A 26,386-nucleotide genomic window follows, 5' to 3' on the forward strand; every position below is an offset into this window, starting at 1 on the left:
TCCAGGCTCTCCGCAGTCCGTGGCACAGTGGTTCCACAAACCACGTCCGTGACAATAGTGTCCGGGGCAGGATGTATAGTGGCCGAGGCAGAATGTATAGTGGCCGAGGCAGAATGTATAGTGGTCAGGGGGCAGGGTGTATAGTGGTCGGGGGGCAGGGAGTATAGTCGTTGGGAGGCAGGGTGTATAGTGGTCGGGGCAGGGTGTATAGCGGCTGAGGCAGGATGTATTGCGGCCGGACAAGGATGTATTGCGGCCGGACAAGGATGTATTGCAGCCGGACAAGGATGTATTGCGGCCGGACAAGGATGTATAGCAGCCGTGGCAGGATTTATAGCGGCCGGGGCAAGGTTTATAGCGGCCGGGGCAAGGTTTATAGCGGCCGGAGCAGGATGTATAGTGGTCGGGGCAGGATGTATAGTGGTTGGGACAAGTATTCAAATGAGAGCACAGTGTTTGCTTTATGTATGTGATAAACTGGCCTTTGATATTTAGAGAACATTTTAATGATTATTACTTATGAATTCTCATGTCGATTACATTGTCTTTCTGTCAGTTGACGGACAGACTGAATAATCCGTATTTGAAAGTCTCTTGACAGAATCTCTGTGTTGAGCTGCGGATCGTCCGTCACACATTAGTGAGTTTCTAAAATATGTGACATAGATTGATACTCAAGGCTGCAGACGCCTTCTTCTACTGTTGGCATTGCAGAGCATTATCTGTGCTCAACAATCTTCCATGTGGATCTGGTGTTTGAGTTGGACGTTCCTCACTGTGGATCATTTTGGAAACACCATGGGTTAAGTCAGTTTTCTGCATCAACACGACTCTGCAGTCTGTCTAGCAAGGCTTGCCATCCCTTAAAAAGAACAAATAACTCCTCTTATGGTACAGACTGGTGAGCTGCACTTCAAAAATGTTTTCTTAATTTTGGTTAACATTATAAGTTAAAAACATGAATGGATTAAAAAAAATTACACACAGTATATGTTTATACCCTTTGATAGAGGTTTTGTTTTTTAAGATAGGTCATCAATACATATTAGATTGCGGTGGAATGTAGCAACCAAGATAAACTATTTATTTCAACTTTATACTTTAGAAGTAAAAGTGTACAATGCAGAACAGCGTTGCCACACCAGTACACCAAACGTTATTAGCTGGAGCTCGGTACTGCTGAAAAACGTAATAAAAATATAACATGAGAAGATTTGCAGCATCCGGCACCACCACTTACTAAACTGTGATGGAGCAGCGGCGTCAGCACCATAGACTTTGCTTCAGGAGACCCCGAACTGTGATCTAATCAATTACTTTATCAATGAACAATTAGAAATCAATGTAATCCCAAGGTTATGTGCTAACTAATATACCTACAGAGTTAGAGCCTTGAGGGGGGTGAGTTGAAGTTGGTCTGACTTCATGATCATCATCACCATCATCCTCTGTTTCTTCCTGCAAAAATAAAACACATAATTAGCATAATAATAATGCAACTAAATAGACCTTAGAATGAAAATGTAGAATTATACTTAACAAATTGTTACCTCGGAAGCTGGATCAATGTCTGACTCTGATTCATAATCAATTAGTTCAGCAGCAAAAGTTCTATTGGTAAACACAACATGTAAAAGTAAATTATTTTAGTGTTAAAAAAAACCAACAATAATATTAGACATTAATATTAGCACTATGCATATTCCATTTACAGTATACTGTATTTAATGGGATTGTCCAGTAATTTACATTGATGGCTTAGCCTAAGGATAGGTGATAAATATAAAATCAGCAGTTATTGGCATCAGCGGCCAGACGTCAACAGCAACGTCAACTACCTGGTGGACATGGCCGGGTAATGCACATCTGCCCTAATGGAAATGAACAAGGTTAGATCTGTAGCACCACACTGTGGCTGCCGTACAGTGGGAGTGAGGCAGCTCCGCTACTGAGCAGATCTCTCCGCTGTTGGTGCCAATAACAGCTGATTGGTGAGGGTGCTGGATGTCGTATCGCCACCCCAGTGATGACCTATCTGAAGGAGAGGCCATAAATATAAAGTAATGCACAAGTACTGAACAATCCCTTTGATATATGATACATAAACTGTTTGTGGTCTATAAGATGCACAGAGTATGTTCCATTCACTATGTAACCAGCGTTATACCCATGACAGCAGTCTGTGCATCAGGGTGCATGAGAACGAGTTGCCATCCATCATCTCATGCCTAGCCACCCTGCTAACAGACTAATTTGAAGGGGTTGTCCATCATTAGACTACAAGTCTGTAGTCACTCGGGGTGAATGGAGACTTGTGATTCCTCATATCACACACACACAGGGAGCGAGCATCATGTGAGTGCAAGTATGTGATTTGAATACTTCCAATGGTGTTGGCACTCTGTGTCTACCAGTGATTTTGTCACAGTGTAACATTATGTGAACCTTGTGGGCGGTCAGTGGCTGCTTCACTGTCTTCGCCTTAGTAAAAATCGCTTACATCTAGAGGAAGAGAAAAAGCAGTATCAGCGTTCACGTTCTACAGATAGAAGTGGTTGGTCAGAAGGTGGGAAAAGTGAAGCGACCACTGATTGACCACAGGGTTCCAGTGAGGTCACACTGTGACGCAATCGCTGGGAGAGACACAGTGCCGACACCATTGGAACGTGCAGGCACTGGAATTGAGTAAACATACAGACTAAGAAGTGGCTGTTAGAATAGTGGACAAACCCTTCAAAGTTCATATATAGTTTTATATATATTGTCATAGAAAATTTCTCTCTCCTCCCTCCACTATACTATTTGTCAAAAGAGTTATAACCAGTTGCTCATATGCAAATAGCAGAAGCCACCAAGTGTCCAGGCTAATTAGCACATCAAATGGAAAGACAGAGTTGATGAATAGACACCTTGGTGAGGAGGATACAGCTCCTTTGAGTTTCAAAGGAATTCTTTCACACTTCACACAATAGCAGGGTCACCCTCATTTTGAAAGTCTTTTTGCTCAACAGAAATCTGCAGTCTCGCCGGCACCGACATGAAATATGGAATATTGGGGTTTCTATAATACCGATTGCAATGGGACACATTTTTAGCAGTGGGGTTAGCTAAGGAACAATACGCATATGTTTCAGTATCTGCACACCCCGCTGGTGAGCTATAATGCAAAAGTACAAAAATAACAGTCACAGATATGCCATGTGTAGTCTCTAAAGAAAGGTAAATTCGTAATAAAAAATATGGCATCACTTGCTAACTTCTGCAATCAACCAGCGAGGAGTTATCGCAGAAATAAGATATTTTAATAAAACCATGAAGGCTAGAGCCAAGCCCATGTGAGGTCATCACAGGGGCGTGTGTGGCCAAGTCCCCCCTTCGGCATAAAAGATCCAGCGAAAGATGGATAAATACTCATGCAGGAAGTTACATAATTTCATGTAGCACGGGTCCCGTTACATAATGGCCAGAATTGGGGTGCTTCCCGCCAGCTAAACCGATGCACAGTGACACCATCTGGTTTTTGCAACTGCACTTGGGGACACTTTCAAATTTTTCCCAATTTTTCGGACTGACTGACCTTCATTTCTTAAAGTAATGATGGCCACTCGTTTTTCTTTACTTAGCTGCTTTTTTCTTGCCATAATACAAATTCTAACAGTCTATTCAGTAGGACTATCAGCTGTGTATCCACCAGACTTCTGCACAACACAACTGATGGTCCCAACCCCATTTATAAGGCAAGAAATCCCACTTATTAAACCTTACAGGGCACACCTGTGAAGTGAAAACCATTTCCGGTGACTACCTCTTGAAGCTCATCAAGAGAATGCCAAGAGTGTGCAAAGCAGTCATCAAAGCAAAAGGTGGCTACTTTGAAGAACCTAGAATATAAGACATATTTTCAGTTGTTTCACACTTTTTTGTTAAGTATATAATTCCACATGTGTTAATTCATAGTTTTGATGCCTTCAGTGTGGATGTACAATTTTCATAGTCATGAAAATACAGAAAAATCTTTAAATGAGAAGGTGTGTCCAAACTTTTGGTCTGTACTGTATATATATATATATATATATATATATATATATATATATAAACATATCTGACGCTGCATCAAAATATTCAAGTGTATAATATATGTATATGAATAACAATTTTTTTACTTACATACATACACATAAAAATATATATATTTGTGTATGTATATCAGGGTTGACATAACACTGGTGCAATCTGTGCAGCCAAGTGGCAAGGGGGGGGGGGGTCATTTCTACCTCCAGAGAAGGTGGAATTGTGCATTATGATGAGCTGTAAGGGTATGTGCACACCATCTGTACTGTCAGTGATTTGAACGCAGTATACTTTATGTTCATTGTGTTCATTGAACCATGCAGATTCACTGCATCCAATACATTGTAGTGATAGACCAGCGGCTCCGCAAGAGAAATTGTTATGCAGCGGTCTGGAAAGACACGCCGCATGTCCGTGTCCGCGGGTGATCCGCATGTGCACAGAGACGCATAGTGGGCATAAGATTTCTTGAAATCCCATCCACTATGCTGTAACATCTGGCCGCTGCGGATTGCACACAGCGAATACTGATAGGGTGCACATACCCTTGTACTGCAAAGGGCCCATATACCGTTTCTGAAACAGGGGTCTCTCCTGTTTATGAGCCCTTATGGTGTAAAATACACACACATATAATATGCACACAAGTATATGTAGATTGACATATATACCCACATATGTAGTGTGCATTTACTTATATGAGACATATGTACAGTGAGATCTCTCTATATCACATATCTATACTAATCTATATATACTATGAAATATATCACAAAGAGCAAAAGATAAAAGCTTTATTACCATGGCTGTGCCGTCCTTGGTGCTGGAGCTTGTGACACTGATGTGATGTCTCCTCAGCCATAGTTGCTTGTGTCACAATAAGATGCTACAGATTGAAGATAGAGGAGGGTGAGGAGGGTGGGTGTGCTAGGTGCTGGCTTACAGGCCAGTGCAATGCATGATGGAACCTTTGGAAGTGCACTGAGGTGAAGGGTACATTGCTGGAAAAGGAAAAAAAAAAAAAAAAAAAAACTCTTTAAATCTCTTAGTTTGCGAGTGTGAACGAGCTGCGTGTGTCCGGAGCGTAAGTGCGAACGAAAGTAAGTGTGTGACTTGTTTTTCAGTGAAGAGGTATTGGGAATCCTGCAGAAAATACCTGTGTGAATTGCGGTGAGTGCTGCATTGTGACCTGCTGAGTGCTTTTCTACCTGTTTAGATTTATTGGGCTTTTTAAAATCTAATTTCTCACTACAGTTTTAGTTTCTTAGTTTACTACCTGTGTATTTAAGGGTTAACTACATTGCACTAAAATCCTGAGGTGTAGATTTACTCACAAGGGGTTAATTAAGGGGAAGGGGTCATAATTAAGGGTTTATAAGGGGCAGCTGGTTGGGCATCAAGTCCTTTGGAAGTGCATTGAGGTGAAGGGTACATTGCTGGAAAAGGAAAAAAAAAAACTTTTTAAATCTCTTAGTTTTGTGTCCGGAGCGTAAGTGCGAACGAAAGTAAGTGTGTGACTTGTTTTTCAGTGACTTTGGATTCAGGGAGTTTGGAAGGGAGGACTTAGGACTGAATTGCTGACTGTATTTCATTCTTTCTTTACTTTACTTTTCACTTAATTAATCCACCTGACCTACTTAGCTGATTCCCCCATCCATACTTGATACTTAATTGATCCCCCGTCCATACTTAACTGATCCCCCGCCGATATCTAATTGATACACTTGCACATCCCTAATTGATCCCCGTCCATACACCTATATATAAATAATTGTGTTTTGTACTTGTATATATATACTGACTGTATCCCCATATTTAGAATGACGTCCATGTTGGCCGGAGCTGTGCAGTGTACATCTTGCGCAATGTATGCATTCCGTGAGCAACCGCTCGAGGATCCATACTGCTGCGAGAGATGTGAGCATATCGTGCACTTGGAAGTCCAAATTCTGGATCTAAGTGCTCAGATAGCGGTACTGAGGAGCATCGACAACATGGAACGGAGTTTGCTGCTCACCGAGCAGACACTCAATGGGTCAATACTGGGGGTGGAGCATAGAGGGGAAGTGCAGGCTGAACAGGCAGGGAGCTGGATAACAGTTAGGAGGTATAGAGGGAAGAAGTATAGGAAGGCTGGTTCAGAACCGGCATTATTGGAGCACGACAGATCCTCTGACCGCCGGGGGAGTGTATGCTCCAGTAATGAGGGGGAGGGGGGAAGTGTAGGGCAGGCAAGACAGGTCCTGGTAGTGGGTGACTCTATTATTAGGGGGACAGACAGGGCAATCTGTCACAAAGACCGGGATCGCCGAATGGTGTGCTGCCTCCCTGGCGCTCGAGTCCGGCACATCGCGGATCGGGTTGACAGGTTACTGGGTGGGGCTGGCGAAGACCCAGCGGTCATGGTCCACATCGGCACCAATGACAAAGTGAGTGGTAGATGGAGGGTCCTTAAAAATGATTTCAGGGACCTAGGTAGGAAGCTTAGGGCAAGGACCTCCAAGGTAGTTTTCTCAGAAATACTACCAATCCCGCGAGCCACACAGGAGTGCCAACGGGAAGTTAGGGAGGTGAATAAGTGGCTAAAGAGTTGGTGCAAGGCAGAAGGGTTTTGGTTCATGGAGAACTGGGCCGACTTCGCGGTCGGCTACAGGCTCTACCGTAGGGACGGGCTGCACCTCAATGGGGAGGGTGCAGCGGTGCTGGGGCAGAAGATGGCTAATAGGTTGGAGGAGTTTTTAAACTAGAGACGGGGGGGGAGAAACCAAGGAAATAGGTGGGATGTGAGGCAAGCAAGGGGGAAGGGGAGAAGTGAATATAATGAGGGTGGAGAGGGGGGTGGGGATAGTACAGTTAGATCGTTAGAGAAGAATAGAATGCTAAATAACCCCAAAGTTTTATCTTGCATGCTGACCAACGCAAGAAGCCTGACCAATAAGGCGGATGAGCTGCGGGCGCTTATATCGGAGGAGAGGTATGACATCATAGGTATAACAGAGACTTGGCTAGACGATAGCTACGACTGGGCGGTAAATTTATTAGATTATAGTTTATTTAGAAGGGACCGGAAACAGGGGAAAGGCAGAGGAGTCTGCTTATATGTAAAGTCATGTCTAAAACCCAGACTAAGGGAAGATATAGGAGAGGGAGAAGAGGGGGTCGAGTCCATGTGGGTAGAAATAGAGGGGGCAAAAAATAATAATAAAATATTACTGGGGGTCTGCTATAAGCCACCAAATATAACAGAGGAGAATGAGAATCTGCTATTAGGACAAATAGACAAAGTAGCAAAACATAATGAAGTGATTGTTATGGGGGACTTCAACTACCTGGATATTGACTGGGAAACAGAAACCTGTAGATCTCAGAAAGGAAAAAGGTTCTTGACAAATATTAAGGATAATTATCTCTCCCAACTAGTGCAGGAACCAACGAGAGGGAAGGCCGTGTTGGACTTAATATTGACTAATAGGCCTGATAGAATAACTGAGGTACAGATAGGGGGGCACCTAGGTAATAGCGACCATAATATTATCGACTTCAAAATGCCCTTCAGTAGGGTTATCAATAAGGGAACAACAAAAACATTAAACTTTAGGAGGGCGAAGTTTGATCAGCTGAAAGAAAGCCTTTAACTTATTGACTGGGACAAAGTTCTTAATCAAAGGAATTCGAATAGTAAATGGGAAACCTTCAAAAGAATTCTGAATACTCAGTGCGAGAGGTATATACCGTATGGGAATAAAAGGGCCAGAAATAAGAGGAAACCAATATGGTTGAACAAGAACGTAAAAGGGGCGTTAAATAGCGAAAAAGAGGCATTCAAGAGATTAAAACAGGAAAACAGTAAGGAGGCACTAAAGTGTTACAAGGAAAAAACGAGAACCTGCAAAAAACAAATAAAAATAGCGAAGGAGGAAACAGAGAGACGTATTGCTAGGGAAAGTAGATCAAATCCCAAACTGTTCTTTACGTATATAAATAGTAAAAGGATTAAATCGGATAATATTGGACCGATAAAAAGTGAGGAAGGCAAAATCATAGAGAAAGATGAGGATAAAGCTAATCTATTAAATAATTTATTTTCGACAACTTTCACAAAGGAAATAGAACTAACAGGAGAAATGAGAAGTGACAAACTTAATCCTCCACTAAGTATGACAAATCTAACCCACGCTGGGGTACAGAAACGCCTCAGTAACATTAAAATAAACAAATCACCAGGACCTGATGGCATACACCCACGGGTACTAAGGGAACTAAGTAATGTGATAGACAGACCGTTATATCTTATATTTAAGGACTCTGTTGAGACTGGGTCTGTGCCACTTGATTGGCGACAGGCGAATGTAGTGCCAATATTCAAAAAGGGAGCGAAAAGTGACGCTGGAAACTATCGGCCGGTGAGTCTGACGTCCGTTGTGGGCAAAATTTTTGAAAGCTTCATTAAAGAGGCAATTACGGAGCATCTTGATGCTAATAATCTTTTAATCCCGAACCAACATGGATTCATGAGGAATCGCTCCTGCCAAACAAACCTGATTGACTTCTACGAGGAGGTTGGCTCTCGAGTAGATCAGGGGGAACCAGTGGATGTCGTGTATCTCGACTTCTCAAAAGCGTTCGATAGCGTGCCACATAATAGGTTGGTATACAAAATGAGAATGATGGGGCTGGGGGAAAATGTCTGCAAGTGGGTATTGGGTAAGCGTCACTAGTGGGGTACCACAGGGGTCTGTACTAGGCCCAATGTTATTTAATATCTTTATTAACGACATAGTCAACGGGATAAATAGTAAAATATCAATATTTGCAGATGACACAAAGTTATGTAAAACAATTAATACAAAAGAGGACAGTGCAGACCTACAGAGGGATTTGGATTAGCTGGGTAGGTGGAGCATTAAATGGCAAATGAGGTTTATTGAGGAGAAATGTAAGGTCATACATATGGGAAGGAAAAATGGAAGTCACCAGTACTCACTGAATGGGAAATCATTGGGGAATTCAGAGATGGAGAAGGACTTGGGCATCTTGATTGATAGCAAACTAAATTGGAGTGCCCAAAGTCAGGCCGCTGCTGTAAGGGCAAACAGGGTAATGGGATGTATCAGAAGAGGTATAGCTGCAAAGGATGAGAACATTGTTCTTCCACTGTACAAAGCACTGGTCAGACCACACTTGGAATACTGTGCTCAGTTATGGGCCCCAATATATAGAAAGGATATAAACGAGCTTGAAAAGGTACAAAGGAGGGCAACAAAATTAATAAAGGGAATGGAGGGACTGCAATACCCAGAGAGGTTGGCAAAACTAGGACTATTCAGCCTGGAAAAGAGAAGGTTGAGGGGGGACATAATAAATGTGTACAAATATGTTAGGGGACAGTATAGAGACCTTGCCAGGGATTTGTTCAAAAGGAGGAATATTACGGTAACAAGAGGGCATTCACTAAGACTGGAAGAGAAAAGGTTTCAGCACCAGCATAGGAAGGGGTTCTTTACGGTAAGAGCAGTGAGAATATGGAATTCACTGAGTGAGGAGACGGTGATGTCGGATTCACTACACCAGTTCAAGCGGGGACTGGATGCATTTCTAGATACCAGGCAGATTTCAGCATATACTTAAAAATAAAATAAAATAGTAGGTTGATACAGGGATTTATTCTGACTGCTGGTTTCAGAGTCGGGAGGGAATTTTTCCTCAGGTGAAGATTGGCTAAATCATTTGGGGTTTTTGCCCTCCTCTGGATCAACTTTAGCAATTACAGAACTAACAGGTCGAACTTGATGGACGCAAGTCTTTATTCGGCTTTACAAACTATGTTACTATGTTACTATGTTATAGTATTAGAACACAGGAAGTCAGGAGACAGGAAGTTGTCGATTAACCCCATTAGAGCTGGAGCCAGCACTTCTTTAAATCAGACCTTGAAGGAATCTCCAGTTCTCGAGGAGGCACATCTTCTGGTATCCCTCGCAATTTTACATTGTTTCCTCTAAATCCACTAGTTTAGTTTGTATTGCTTACAATTCATCTGAGAGTTCATTATGTGCAGCTATCAGCTTGTTGTGTGATTTCGCAAAGGCTGCCATTTTATTTTCCATGTGAGATACTCTCTTATCTAGTTCCTTAGTTACAGTTTGTATAGTCAATAGTGATGAGCGAGTATGTTCGGTTAACCCTTTCGCCGAGTATGCTCGGCCGAGCACCGAGTATTTATAGAATGCTCGGGCTGTAAGTTTTCGTCGCTCCGTGAACATGGTTTGCCATTGTTTGACAGATTTAATACATGTGAGGAATGCCTGTTTTTCCAGCATTCCTCACATGTATTAAATCTGTCAAACAGTTGCAAATCATGTTCATGGAGCAACGAAAACTTAAAGCCCGAGCATTCTATAAATACTCGGTGCTCGGCCGAGCATACTCGGCAAAAGGGTTAACCGAACATACTCGCTCATCACTAATAGTCAATAATAAAGTGGTAAAGTCCTTCTGCATAGAACTTCTGCCACCAGCATATCTCTAAGCAAGTTGCCTGATGCTGGTTCATCTGAGGTGGTGAACTGTGCCAGTGCTATTGAAGAACTAGATATAGCAGAGCTGCATGTCTCCCCTGCTGACACTTGCAACTCCTCCTCCAGCCTCTGTCTGTGTGAAGCTGAATTAATTGTGGGAGAGGAAATATACCTACATCAAACTGTTTGACAGCTTTAATACATGTGAGGAATGCTTATTTCTTTCGCATTCCTCACATGTATTAAAGCTGTCAAACAATCGCAAATCATGCACACGGGAGTGATTCAAATATATCACCGAGTACACTGAAAATACTCAGTACTCACCCGAGAATACTCGCCGAAAGGGTTAACCGAACATACTCGCTCATCACTTTGTGTGACATATCTCTCTGATTTAAGGGCATGAAAATTCAAAGTTTGAAAATTGCTAAATTTTCACCAAATTTCCGATTTTTTAACAAAGTAACGCAAGTGATATCGAAGAAATTTTTCCACAATCATGAAGTACAATATGTCACGAAAAAACAGTCTCAGAATCAGTGGGATCCATTGAAGCGTTCCAGAGTAATTACCTCATAAAGTGACAGTGGTCAGAATTGTAAAAACTGGTCCAGTCATTAATGTGCAAACCACCTTCGGGGGTAAAGGGGTTAAGGCAAATAAGTGGAATATTCTGCAATGGTCGGGTCAGTCACCAGATCTCAACCCCATCGAGCTGCATTTCACAGGCCGTAGACAAAACATAAGGCAGAAAGACCCACAAACAAGCAATAACTGAAGTCACTGCAGTGAAGGAGGCAAAGCCTCACAAAGGAGGAAACCCAGCCTTTGACATCCATGGCTTCCAGACTTCAGGCCATCATTGCTGCAAAGGATTCTCTTCAAAGTATTAAACATGCCTGCCTTTTCTTTGAGCTGGACAATATATTCATGCAGTTTCCCATGGCTGGGTGACAATTAGCCGGGTCTCGGTACTTCTCAGTCCTTATCCACGTACACTCTACTTGACAAATGGTAAGGTTTTAATATTAGAGGTTAGGACCGTCCCGAATAGGGTCACCGAGGCGTGGTGGGATGTCTTTTACATTTTTTTGATCAAAATTATGTTAACTAAGCACCTTATATTATTTTCATGCACTCACTGTTGTTGTTCATTTACTGCAAGAGTATTTACTTACTATGTTTTTATCTTGGGTCTTTTAAAGTATTAAACATGAACATTGTATTTATGGTAAAGTTAATTTGTCCAATTACTTTTGAGCTGCTGAAATGAGGAGGGTTCGTAGAGAAATGGTTGCAATTCCTAAACATTTCACAGAATATTTTTGTTGAACTGATTTAATTAAACCTGAAAGTCTCCCGTTCTATTGTATCTCAGTTGTTTCATTTTAAATCCTAATAAGTAGGCTGCAGAGCTGAAATCACAAAGATTCAGTCACTGTCCAAATATTTCTGGACCTACCTGTATTCATATATTTACACTATATGGACAAATATTACATCTCTTGCCCCCAAAACAAAATCGAAAATGTTCTCCTGCCCCTTTTCCTAACTCATAATCCCAAAATAGACAAGGACATTCGGAGTTTCCAATCCTCCCTCTATTGTAGACTTCTGGAGATAAAGCATCTTCAGCCTCGGCTCTTTACCTCCTACAGACAAAATGGGGGAAAATGAACCACTTTTTTTAATCAGTTATTTTTTATTACAGGTTTTGTTTTTTTTTAAAGGGAAATTACAATAAAATGTCACCAATCCGCTTTCTCCTTTCTGCCAATCCATAATGCTGGGGTAAGATTATCTCTACAGAGACCCCTGTACAGGAATATTAGGGCTCCAGAGACATCACATCTATTATACAGAGAATAGCGCCATCTCCATAGCTCTGTACACAAGGACATAGAGATCAGACAAGGTCCTCATATTCAGGCAGCTTCTATTCTACTCCAACCCTCTTTATAAGAACAAGATCAGAGTCTCATTATACCGAGCAGAGAAGCTCCAGGGACAAAGACCCCGTCTGCTCCTAACACGCCGGGGGTCCGGAGTATCCATCCAGCACCATGACAACCAGCACAGCAGAGTCCTGCATCCACTGAGGCCCCTGATCATGTGACCCCTGACTCCTCCCCTCCTGTGACCTCATCACAGGTCCTGTGCGCACAGTGCAGCCATATATGTGGTGGCGGCTCTGCAGGTGGAGGTATGTGGAGACCCCCCATTACTGGGCGCAGGGGGGCATTAACCCCTTCAGCACCGAGACTCTTTTGGGGTCTTGTGTTGCCCCTTTATAAGAATCATAAGGTTTTTGTTCTGTTTCCTGTAATAGATACATACGACCCAACTATGGAGGCAGGAAGGGAGGAAACGTATTGTTCTCATAGTACAGGACCCCTTTACTGGCCCCACAGTGTAATGCCCCCATTATACCCCTTATGCAGTATGTATGATGCCCCCACACAGTGTAATGCCCCCTTGATGCCCCCACAGTGTAATGCCCCCATTATGCCCCTTATGCAGGATGTATGATGCCCCCACACAGTGTAATGCCCCCATTATGCCCCTTATGCAGGATGTATGATGCCCCCACATAGTGTAATGCCCCCATTATGCCCCTTATGCAGGATGTATGATGCCCCCACAGTGTAATGCCCCCATTATGTCCCTTATGCAGGATGTATGATGCCCCCACACAGTGTAATGCCCCCATTATGCCACTTATGCAGGATGTATGATGCCCCCACACAGTGTAATGCCCCCATTATGCCCCTTATGCAGGATGTATGATGCCTCCACAGTGTAATGCCCCCATTATGCCCCTTATGCAGTATGTATGATGCCCCCACACAGTATAATGCTACCTGAGGTCCTGCAGTTGGAATAAGTCTTGAGGTTTTACAGTTGGAATAATCCCTCTGGAGTTGGTTTTCCCTTTGCCTGCTCCCCTACATGTAGACCCTCGAGCATGTATACTTGCATGTAGGGGAGCAGGCCTTACTAGATATCGAGGCTTTGTACAGTAATATACTGCATGAGGATGGTATCAGAGGGGTAAGATGTTTATTGAAATCGACATCAATAGAGTGTAGCAGACATAATGACTTCATGGAGGATCTTCTAAAATTCACTCTTACTTATAACGTCTTTCTTTTGACAGGAAGTACTTCCACCAGCTCAGGGGTACTGCGATGGGGAGCCTCTGTGCCCCCTCATATGCTAACCTATTCCTGGGCTGGTGGGAGGAATCCACAATATTCAGGGATGATCATAAGTGATGACATCCATATATTGGGGTATGATATAAATATATTGACTACATTTTTATCATCTGGTCAGGGACGAGTGAACAATGTTTTGAATTTGTCAGGGAACTCAATATTTATAGACTGGGCCTGAGATTTATATCAGAGTTTAATTATTACCAGTTGCCGCTCTTGGATGTACTAATCAAGAAAGATTGGGATGGGACCCTAGGAACACTCATCTACCTTAAACCTACAAGCACTAATAAACTATTGAAGTGGGATAGCCACCACCCCATCCCCATAAAAAGAGGAATACCCAAGGGCCAATTTTTATGGTTGAGAAGGTACTGCCATAATGTCACAGATTTTAATATACAGGCTATAGACCTGAACACCAGATTCAGGGAAAAAGGGTACTCCTGGTACATTTTGGATTTCACATCATCGTTTGCAGAAAAATGGGAGAGACACACACTCCTCCATACCTAACCAAGAGACCAAGAAAAATATTGAACTACACGAGTAAGAAAAACTTATGACAATCAGAGTGACTGTATCTTTCATATCCTCAGAAAACACTGGGATATACTTGTGACTGTCCCGGACCTGAGGGGTGCAGTGGGATCTACTCTCACAATAACTTTCAGAAAGGGTCGGTCCATTAGGGACCATTTAGTGCATAATTTCTATAAAAAACCTGCACCCAAGGGGACTTGGCTAGATAGAGGAATCTGCAGTTTCTTTAGATTTGGAGAACATTGTACATGTAATTGGATGAGACCATGTAAATCTTTCTAGAGCTCCTCCATGGTTAAAATCTTTTTTTCCAGTGGGATTATTCCAACTGTAAAACCACAGGACTAGTATATATGGTCACATGCACCTGCCCCCTAGATTATGTAGGCAAGATCAAGTGGGAGTCTAGGAGGAGGGTGGGGGAGCATTTGGGTGACATACGCCATGGTTGGGACACCTCATTAGAGAGACACATAAACAGTGTACATCGAGGTGAATCTGGAGACATCTCCTTTTGTATCATTGAGATGGTTAAACTCATTGTGAAACGAGGTGATAACAATAGATCTATCCTCAAAAAAGAAAGTGAGTGGATTGTTAGACTGATTTCACTGGCCCCTAAGGGACTCAATGAGCAAATTTACTATGCTTGTTTTGTATGAATACAGTCCCATTCTGGATTATATTTTTGGATTGTATACTCTACCCATTGCTACTCAGTTCCCTGTGAATGGGGTTCACATATTGTTGTACTTCATCGAGATATCTGAGCTTCTATATCAGAATTATTACTTATCAATTATATTCCACTTATACTATTTCATAATTAACAACTGTGGTGATCCTTGTGTATCTCTAATTGTGCAATAGAGAGAAAATTTGACCATTTAGGAGTATACTGTGGGCCATCATCCCATATCTTATGTAGTGATATAGTATATCCACATGCCTATTGCATGATGGAAGGATGTGCAATACTTGTTTTTAGTCTCCCATGACGCTGATCTCAAAGATAGAAAAATCCTATGTTGGTGGAATGCAATCCAAAACCATTATACGCTCCGGTGTGGAACGCATGCTTCCTGACATGCGCATTCGCAGATAGGAGACCGTGATGCACTCCGGCGTGGAACGCACATGTCCGGGCACGTTTGTGCTTTCTGCCCGCCCCTCTCCGTTGTTTTGTGCTGAATTGTGGGGAGTATTTGAGAATTTATTTTTGTTCCATCTGTCTTTAGTTGATCCCACTGATACATCAGATAAGTCCTCGGAGAATTATAATTAGAGGAACCCATGGACACATTAGGATTTGTGAAGCTGACCTCCGCTCTCCTCTATTTCCTTTGAATTTGTTGTGTGATCTGTATTTCAGAACAGTAGCTCTTGGTTTGTTTCATTTCCATGTGTAAATTGAATTTGACTCGTAGTCTTTGATATCTCTTTCAAACTTAGTTTTTTTGATGTCTGAGATCCATCCTCCAGACTTTGTAAATTCTTCTGCATATTTTGAGTTTTGTATCCAAAAAGTCTTCTACACTTGGCGGAAAACTTTCACCTAGTTATTTTCAAGAAACAAATATCAAACGCAATGTAACTTGGTTATCCTATAAGTTTTTTTTTAAATGTGGACATACACCCTGTAAAGCATGCAACTATGTTTATAAAACCGACACATTTGAAGAAAACCTAATGGAACAGCAATTTGCAATACACAATTTCATCAATTGTAACACTATAGGGGTCATCTATTTAATAGAGTGTATAGAGAGTTAACTACAATATGTGGGATGCACGTCAGGTCCGCAAAAAACTATATTAGCAGACAATTATCCGACGACATCAATCCCACAACATTAAACGTGTCTGTGGTTTCAAGACACTTTTCACAAAAACATAACGCGGGTGCTCGGGTTCAACATATTGCGGATCGGATAGACAGATTGCTGGGTGGAGCTGGGGAAAACCCACCGTTCATGGTACACATTGGTACTAATGACAAAGTTAGAGGGAGGTGGAAGGTCCTTAAAAATGAGTACAGGGAAGCTGAAGACCAGTACCTCAAAGGTGGTGTTTTCACAAATACTGCCGGTGCCACCTGCGTCACTAGAAAGATGTCGGGAGCTTAGGGAGATAAATCAGTCACTTAGAAATTAGTGCAGGAAGGAAGGGTTTGGGCTCATGGAGAACTGTGCCGATTTCGCGGTTGGCTACAGGCTCTACGGTAGGGATGGGTTGCATCTCAATAGGGGAAGGTGCAGCTTTGCTGGGGGAAAAAATGGTCAGACGGATGGGGGAGCTTTTAAACTAAGATCTGGGGGGAGGGTAGTCATGCTTATAAGGGGTTAGATAGACTAGACAGAGTGGGAGAGTAGGGGCTATGGAGGATCTAGGGAGGCTGGGATAAGCAAGGAAAGTAAGGAGTTGAGTAGGAGTAGGAAATTTGCTAATTGTATTAAATGTCTGCTAGCAAATGCAAGAAGTCTTGCAAACAAAATGGCTGAACTGGAGACTCTTTTGTCGGTCAGAGAATACGATGTGGTGGGTATTACAGAAACCTGGCTGGATGAAAGCCATGACTGGGTGACAAATATAGAGGGATACACTACATTTAGAAAGGACAGGAAAGAGAAAAAAGGTGGAGGGATGTGTATTTTCGTAAGATCCAACTTAAAATCTGTGCTCAATGACAACATTGGTGGGAGCTGCGACAATGTAGAGTCAATTTGGGTAAATGTACATGGGGATGGCAATAATGGAAAGCTGCTAAGAGGAGTTTGTTACAAGCCTCCTAATATAGCTGAACTTCTAGAGGACGAAATGTTGGAACAAATTAAAAATGCAGCAAATAATAATAGGGTCCTTATTATGGGGGATTTTAACTATCCAGATTTTCATTGAGACATAGAATCTTTTGTGCTAAAAGCTGCAAATTCTTATCCACAGTTCAGAACAATTACCTCTCTCAGTTGGTAGATGAACCAACCAGGGGAGGTAATCTGCTGGATCTGGTGCTGTCAAATAGACCACATACAATTTCAGATCTAGAGGTCCGGGAGCATTTGGGAAACAGCGACCATAATATGATAAGTTTCAATGTAATATTTAATAAAACATTTCAAAACGAAAATGCTAAAACCTGGAACTTTAGGAAAGCTGATTTCAACAAATTAAGGGAAGAGCTTAATTGTGTAGACTGGGACCATATCATGGTAACTGGGAATACCAAATGTAAATGGGTCATGTTTAAGGAAATACTACTAGATTCCTGTAGAAAATTTATACCCTGGAATAAAAAGGAACCAGGAATAAAAATAAACCATTATGGATAAATAAGACAGTACAAAGTTTAATAAGACAAAAACAAAGGGCATTCAAAATCTTGAAGGCCGAGAATACAGAAATAGCATTTCAGTAGTATAAAGACCTAAATAAGAAATGTAAAAAAGAAATCAACCTAGCAAAATTATCTACAGAGAAACAAATTGACAGAGACATTAAATTCCATTGCCAAAAAGAGTAAATCAGATGGTATTGGCCCCTTAAAAGACAATAATACCAAGATAATTATAGAGGACAAAGAAAAGGCTGAGATATTAAGCTGACACTTTTCATACGTGTTCACCAACAAACAGTCTGTTTCAGGGTTCTTTCAAGAGGGCAAAAATCAAAGTTCACCTCCTAATATAACTAGTTTAACACAAAAAGAAGTACGCCTGCGTCTGAGCAAATTAAACATTGTCAAGTCTCCTGGACCAGATGGTATTCATCCACGGATACTGAGGGAATTGAGCTCAGTAATTGACAAACCCCTGCATCTCGTATTCTTAGACACTCTTGTAACAGGGGTAGTGCCACAGGATTGGAGGATAGCAAATGTACCGATATTTAAGAAAGGTAAGAGGGTGGATCCAGGTAACTACCGTCCGGTAAGTCTGACATCAGTAGTGTGCATAGTTTTTGAGGGCATCATAAGAGATGACCTGCAGAGATATATTGCAGAGAATAATATAATAAATGATAATCAGCACGGATTCATGAAAAATAGGTTGTGTCTAACCAACATGTTGGGGTTCTATGAGGGGATAAGTGCAAATCTAGATGTTGGTAATGTGGCTGATGTGATTTACCTGGACTTTGCAAAGGCATTTGATACTGTACCACATAGCAGCCTTATACTGAAGCTACAGAAGCAATGACTTGGGGGAACTATATGTAGATGGGTAAGGAATTGGCTAAATGATAGGAAACAAAGAGTCGTCATAAATGGTACATTCTCTAAATAGGACATAGTCCGCAGTGGGGTGCTACAGGGATCTGTGCTAGGACCAATTCTTTTTAACCTCTTTATTAATGACCTTGGGAATGGGATTGTAAGTAAAGTGCCAGTTTTTGCTGACGATACCAAACTATGTAGGATATTAAAATCTGATCTTGACATTACGATATTGCAGAACGATCTGGATAAGATGACTGAATGGACAAACACTTGGCAGATTAAGTTTAATGTAGATAAATGTAGAGTAATGCACATAAGATGGAGTAATTCTATTGCTGCATATACATTAAGTGGGAGTATACTCAGGACTACAGAACAGGAGAAGGATTTGGGTATTCTGGTTACAAGTAAGCTGAGCAGCAGTGCTCAATGTCAAGCAGCAAAAGCAAACAAGATTTTAGGGTGTATAAAAAGAGAAATAAAATCCTGCAATCCCAACGTATTGTTACCCCTTTATTAATCACTGGTGAGGCCACATCTGGAATATGGGATCAAGTTTTGGGCTCCACATTTTAAAAAGGATATTCAGAAGTTAGAGTCAGTTCAAAGGTGGGCAACTAGATTATTATATAGGATGGTAGACCTCTCATATGATGAGAGGTTGAAAAAGTTGAGCTTCTTTAGCTTAGAAAAACGATGCCTCAGAGGGGATCTCATCTACATATATAGAGATATGTGTGGTCAATACAAAGGTCTAGCACATGACTTATTCCTTCCAAAGACTATACTAAGGACCAGGGGGCAATCATTACAGGTGAAAGAAAGGTGATTCCGGCACCTAAACAGGAAATGGTTCTTTACAGTAAGAGCAGTTGGGCTGTGGAATTCCCTACTACAGTAGGTAGTAATGGCAGACACTATATCAGCTTTCAAAAAAGGGCTGAATGATTTCCTTGACACAGGTAACATTGTGGGTTACAGTTAAATTATACAAAATGTTACACCTATAGTAGTACATTTGATCCAGGGTTCTTGTACTGATCGCTTTTTCTCGGGGTCAAGAAGGATGCAAATTGTCTGAATGTGTCCTGGGTTTTTTGCCTTCTTCTGGATCAACAGATTTAAGTACAGGGATTTTAGTAATACCATATGAGTAATACAAAAAATAAAACTAATTAAAAAATTACAAACTGGTTCATTTGTAACTGTAATAGTGCAGTAATAATAAAAATGGTAATACATTTGTGAGGCCTGGTTCCATTAAGTTAGTTTAGTGTTAGCGTAGGGAGTACAATTGGGGGAGAAAGGTTGAACTTGATGGACCTAGGTCTTTATTCAACCTACTTTACTATGTTACTTTGTATAAAGGGGATATCATATCCTTCAGATTTTAGGAATAGAAAAGGCTTATAAACCATTAAGAGGTGGAGATATGAAAAGAAAAATGTTAAATAGAGAGTCACATTGGATTTTTAAATTACAAACTAGAGCCCCACAGGGAATGGACATCAGACAGGATTAATATTACAGTGCAATTAATTGTATTTGTCTTTGATTTTCAGTGATTTTATTGAATATCTCATGCATGAGTTGTATTTGTGTATTATTGTGACGCTGAGTCACTTTTTACAGCCAAGCTGTGAGACGGAATAGCCGAGGAGTCCGGAGTTAAAAGCCAGGAGGGTACGTCATAAACAGAAGGAAGAGGCAAAGGCTTAGGCAGGTAACGTTATGTTGGTCAGAATACCAGGAGGATAGCGAATCAGAGCAGAAGGGGTTAAACAGACGGATGGTCAGAACAAGGTCCAAGGTCAGACAACAGAATTTCAATACACAGAACACTTAGGCACAGAGAAACAAACCTCACACTAGCTGAATGTACGTCTGGCAGAGGTCAGGGAGAAACAGCTAGTTATGTAGCCTGGCAGTCATCTGGAATGATGAACACCTGGAGATAGCAAGTGCCACCCAGTCTCAGATTGGACAGCCGAGCAGGCAATCATCACACTGACAGCTTCAGCACGCCCCTATACCAGATTGGACCACCGAGTTGTCAAAGTACCGACAGCTCCAGCATGCCCCTGTACAAGATTGGATGGCTGAGTTGTCAGTAACTGTATCCCAGACACAGTGAGGGGTGGAACCTTGACAGTACCCCCTCTTCTAAGGGAGGCCGCTGGACCCCAAGGCTTCCCAGGAAACTTTAGATGGAAGGCCCTGACTAACTGATCGGCCTTCACATCTCAAGCAGGGACCTAGGATCTCTCCTCTGGTCCGTATCCCCTCCAGTGGATGAGGTATTGGAGGGAATTTCGGACCCTACGAGAATCCACCACCCTCTGAACCTCATGCTCTAAGCCATCGTCGACTGACACTGGAGGAGGCGGGGATGAGAGAGATAATACCGAAGGGATAAACGCCTTTAATAGGGATTTATGGAAGACATTAGGGATGCGAAGGGATGGAGGAAGCTTTAATCTGAATGCCACTGGATTGACCACCTCAACGATCTCATTTGGACCAATAAACTTTGGACCCAATTTTGCAGACGGCACTTGAAGTTTAAAGTTCCTGGATGACAACCAAACCTTATCCCCGATCTTAAAAACAGGACCCACTGAACGTCTTCTATCGGCCTTCTGTTTTTGGCGAGTCTAAGTGGTCCAATATTCTTCTGAACCTCCTTCCAGACATCTCCAAGTATTTGTACGGCGACTTCCACCCCAGGACATTTAGAACTAATCCTAGAAAATTCACCAAAATGGGGATTCAATCTATAATTACAGAAAAACTGAGAGGTTCCAGTAGACTGTACTCGACTGTTAAATGCAAATTCAGCAAGAGGTAAAAACGAAGACCAGTCCTCCTGCTGAGCTGCCACAAAGCACCTTAAAATTTGTTCCAAAGATTGATTTGTCCTCTCAGTCTGACCGTTGGTCTCAGGGTGGTAAGCAGATGAAAAGGACAAGTTAATCCTGACCTTATTACAAAAAGCTCTCCAGAACTTGAAGACAAATTGTACTCCCCTATCAGACAAAATGTTAAGAGGGATACCACGTAACTTACAATATGAGAAATAAACAACTTGGAGAGTGTCTCTGCATTAGGTAATCCTGACAAAGGAACAAAATGAGCTTGTTTGCTGAATTGGTCAACTACCACCCAGATAGCAATTTTCCCACCAGACAGAGGCAAATCCATGATGAAATCCATGGACAAATGAGTCCATGGCCTTTCTAGAATTGGCAGTGGAGCCAATTCCCCGGACGGCCGGATGTGACTGACTTTAGCGCGTGCGCAGGCATCACAAGCAGATACAAAATCTTTGATATCATTATGCATGGACAGCCACCAAAAAAGTCTGGTAATGACTTTCCATGTAGCAGTAACCCCAGGATGACCACTTAAGACGGAATCATGAAATTCTTGTAACACACACAATCTTAGGTACACAGGCACAAATGATTTAGATCCTGGAGTGTCGGGAGAAGCCAATGACTGGGCGTTATGGATCTCCTTTTCCAATTCTGAGGTTACCATAGAAACCACAATACCCTGAGGAATAATGGAGGATGGAGGTTCTGGAGGAGAAACTGAATCGAGACTACGAGATAATGCGTCAGCTTTCACATTCTTAGACTCCGGTCTGAATGTAATGCCTCTGTGGGAGTTTATCTTTTAGCTGATTCAATGTAAGCTAGATTCTTCTGATCACTGACCACAGTAACTGGATGAACCGCTCCTCCAAAAAATGCCTCCATTCCTCAAAGGCTAATTTTACAGAAAGTAACTCACGATTCCCAACATCATAACTTCTTTCTGCCGAAAATTATTTAGACAAAAAAGCCCATGGACGCAAGTTAGTCAGAGTTTTGGACCCCTGCGACAAAACCGCCCCCACTCCGACCTCCGAAGCATCCACCTCTACAATGGATGGCTCTTTGAGATCCGGTTAGATCAGAATGGGAAGAGGCATGAAACACTCTTTTCATTTTTCAAAAGCCCTGACAGCACCCTGTGATCACACCTTGAGATTTGCCCCCTTACGTGTAAGGTCAGTAAGAGGTTATACAATCTGAGAAAACCTCTTGATAAATTTCCTATAATAGTTGGCGAATCCCACAAAATGCTCCAAAGGCTTGAGATCACGAAGCTGAACCCAGTCAATTATGGCCTGTACCTTCCAAGGGTCCATCTTAAACCCTTCTGCTGACAAGATGAACCCCAAGAATGAAATTTCCTGAACAGAACAAACACATTTCTCTAATTTAGCACACAAAGAGTTCTCACTTAATCTTTGTAACACAACACGGACATGTGCATTTAGTAACCCAAATGGCATGACAAGTAGTGTTGAGCGAATTTGTTTGGCATTTAAAATTCGTGTTTGTGTGCAGGGTTCCGACTTTTTCACGCCAAAAAATCAGCTCCGAAATGCTGAACAAATTCGCTCAACACTAATGACAAGGTTTTCAAACAGACCCTCAGACCTTAAAAACGCTGTTTTCCACTAATCACCCTCCCGGATGCGGATCAAATTGTAAGCCCCTCTAAGATCAAGTTTAGAGAACACCATGGCCCCCAGAAGCTGATTATATAGGTTGTGGATGAGTGAAAGTGGGTACGTATTTTTAACCATGATTTTGTCGAGTTCTCGGAAATCGAGACAAGGATGGAGACCCCCATCTTTCTTTTTTACGAAGAAAAAAATGGCAGCTACCGGAGAGGAGGAAGGACGGATATGACCCTTCTGTAAACTTTTGTTAGCATATTCTTGCCCATTCAGGCCCAGACAAATTGTAAAGGAGAGCTTTAGGCAATTTGGCACAAGGAATAAGATCAATAGCACAATCATAAGGATGATGGGGAGGTAGTATCTCCGCCTCTTTCTCTGAGAACACATCTCCAAAGTCCTTCAGGTACCCCGGCAGACCCTTCAGACTAGTGGAGCATGTTTGTACAGTTTTTAAACATTTCTTGCAACAATTAGGGCCCCATTTAACAATCTCCCTCTGACACCAATCAATAACAGGATTGTGAATCGGCAACCATGGAAGCCCTAGTACCAACCCAACAGGTAAATTATCCAACACAAAACATGAGAAGGATTCAAGGTGGAGTGCTCCCACTTGAAGCGTGAAATCCACTGTTACCTTCTTGATCAAATTCCTAGATAATGGCGTCTTGTCAAGGGCAAAGATTTGCTTGGGTCTTTCTAAACGAACTGTCCCTAACCCTAACTTCAGAACCAGTCCCGAATCAATAAAGTTAGCAGCAGACCCACAGTCAATGAAAGCCAATGTTGATAACACCTGGTTCTCAAAGCATAACACTGTATTTATCAGTACTTTAGCAGAAAAAGGTACGTGGGAGTCTGGGTGACCTCCTTGGCCATCACCCAGACTCGGACGTTCTCCTGATGGTGTGCTAGCCTGAGGGCAAGTAGGGCAATTCTTGAGAAAATGTTCAGCGAGACCACAATACAGGCAGAGTCCGAGATCTTGTCTACGTCTACAACACGAAGACTGGCAACTTTAATCTCCAATGGCTCCACCTCTGGTAAATGGACCTGCTCCGGGAGAATATAATGGGCAGCTTGTTGTTCCTCACGTCTCTCATGGATTGTACAGTCCATTCATATGGCCTGGGTCATGGCCTCCGCCAGGGAACAAGGAGCTTCATGGAGGACCAGGGCGTCCTTAAGGGTTTTAGAAAGGCCTTTGTAGAACTGGCACCTGAGAGCTGCATCGTTCCATAGAACTGCAGTGGACCACTGCCGGAACTCAGTACAGTAGTCCTCAGCTGTGCGACCCCCTTGAGCCAGGATCTTAGCCTCAGCGACCTGGATCCTGTTGGGTTCGTCATATATCAGTCCTAAACTGTCAAAGAAGGCGTCAACAGAAAACCGTTCTGGGGCTTGTGGGGACAAGGAAAATGCCCAGGTCTGAGGGCACCCTTGCCGAAGGGACATGATTATTCCCACCGGCTAGAACTCCTCCCCTGACAGCTCTCCCTGAAGACCCTAAACTGGTCTTTCTCTCCAGAAAATTTATCATGGAGGTCTAATACAGATTCAGGAGAGACCAACTGTACATCAGAGGGTACTAACGTCACAGCCACTGCCGGCAGTGGAGGGTTATCCGAGATTTTCATTAGATTAGTTATCTGACCCTGCAACTGACATTGTGATGACTCCAGACTCTGGCATTTCTTAGCCAGATCCTGAGTCATCAGCTTCAAATTCGCCATATGGTCACAGAGCGTGTGAACAGTCTCCATACAGATGAAAAAGAAAAACGTATTGGCCAGACGTAATGTGACACTGAGTCACTTTTCACTGCCAAGCTGTGAGACAGAATAGTCGAGGGGTCCAGAGTAAAAAAACAGGAGGGTACGTCATAAACAGAGGGAAGAGGCAAAGGCATAGTCAGGTAACGTTACGTTGGTCAGAATACCAGGATAGCGGATCAGAGCAGAAGGAGTTAAACAGACGGATGGGCAGAGCAAGGTCCAAGGTCAGGCAACAGAATATCAATACAAAGAACACTTAGGCACAGAGAAACAAACCTCACACTAGCTGAATGTAGGTCTGGCAGAGGTCAGGGAGAAACAGCTCAGTTATGTAGCCTAGCATTCACCTGGAATGATGAACACCTGGAAATAGCCAGTGCCTCCCAGCCTCAGATTGGACAGCCAAGCTGTCAATCAACACACTGACAGCTTCAGCACACTCCTGTACCAGATTGGACCACCGAGCTGTCAATCAAAGTACCGACAGCTCCAGCATGCCCCTGTACAAGATTGGACGGCTGAGCTGTCAGTAACTGCATCCCAGACACAGTGAGGGGTGGAACTGTGACAATTATCTTTTCCTTCCATACAGTACAGGGTCAAATTGTCTGAGAAGTACTCAGTAATCAATGGACACCCAGGTGTTTGAAAGGGAAGGATATAAAAGTATCAGAGACTCACATGTTGCAAACCATGAATAAGCATTGGTTTGGTATGTGGGCACTTGGTGGTATGCCATCACAACAGTTTTTATGAATTTACAATAAATGTGAGGTTTTAACAATATAGACAATGCTGGAGAATTCATCCCTCCTCCTTTCTCTACTTGAAATGTCCCTGACCAGGGCGGCTCCATGCGGTGATCTTCAGACAAGGTGCATTGAATAAACAGTGAGCTGACCTCCCTCTCCATTTTCCCATTACATGCACGCTTTCCCTACAGTGACAAATATTTATTTTTGCTAAAACTGTGATATTTTCACTTAAACTTTTTTTTAAACCTTTTTATAAACTTTTTTAAACAACTTTCATTAGTGCAATCATACAACATACAAGCCTCTGATTGCTCAGGTGATGCACTGTACTACTGTAGTGCCGTGTATTATCACTGCCTGTCAGTGCAATAGTAACGACCCCATACACATGAGATAAGTATTGGTTGAATGGTCATTTGGCAGATGGCTATCTCTCCCGACTCCCCCATACACACAAATATTCCAGCTTTCCTGTGGTCTGTATGACTGACTGCATCTGTAGGGAGGCCCCCAAATACATTATATAGTCGACCAAAACCCCCAAAATCAGTGCTTTCATGCAACTTTAGTCTAATATTTAAGGGTGGCGTTAAAAGGTAACTTATTGGACGCTGCCTCTGTCCCGGCCTAATAGACTTTTGTACATTGCAGGCCCAGACACCATTATTAGGCATTTAAGTATTGTAGGAACTATACCATTGAGCACTTGGGGAAGAAGGGGCATTGGGCCAAACTCTGTCACACCTTCTTAGATACCATGTTTGCTTTTTG

The 26,386-nt window shown here is 42.4% G+C and overlaps 1 protein-coding gene and 1 pseudogene across 1 annotated transcript in view; both read left to right on the forward strand.

Moving 5' to 3' along the window:
- LOC141212753 (uncharacterized) overlaps positions 1–26,386 on the forward strand; it is a 229,092-nt gene that overhangs the window by 151,854 nt on the left and 50,852 nt on the right. The gene's annotated exons all lie outside the window — the stretch shown is intronic.
- LOC141212724 (uncharacterized) overlaps positions 1–26,386 on the forward strand; it is an 83,402-nt pseudogene that overhangs the window by 51,483 nt on the left and 5,533 nt on the right.

This window comes from Phyllobates terribilis, unplaced genomic scaffold (assembly GCF_046119375.1).
Source record: "Phyllobates terribilis strain yellow unplaced genomic scaffold, ASM4611937v1 Scaffold_183__1_contigs__length_3771566, whole genome shotgun sequence".
In the NCBI taxonomy this organism is placed as follows: Eukaryota; Metazoa; Chordata; class Amphibia; order Anura; family Dendrobatidae; genus Phyllobates; species Phyllobates terribilis.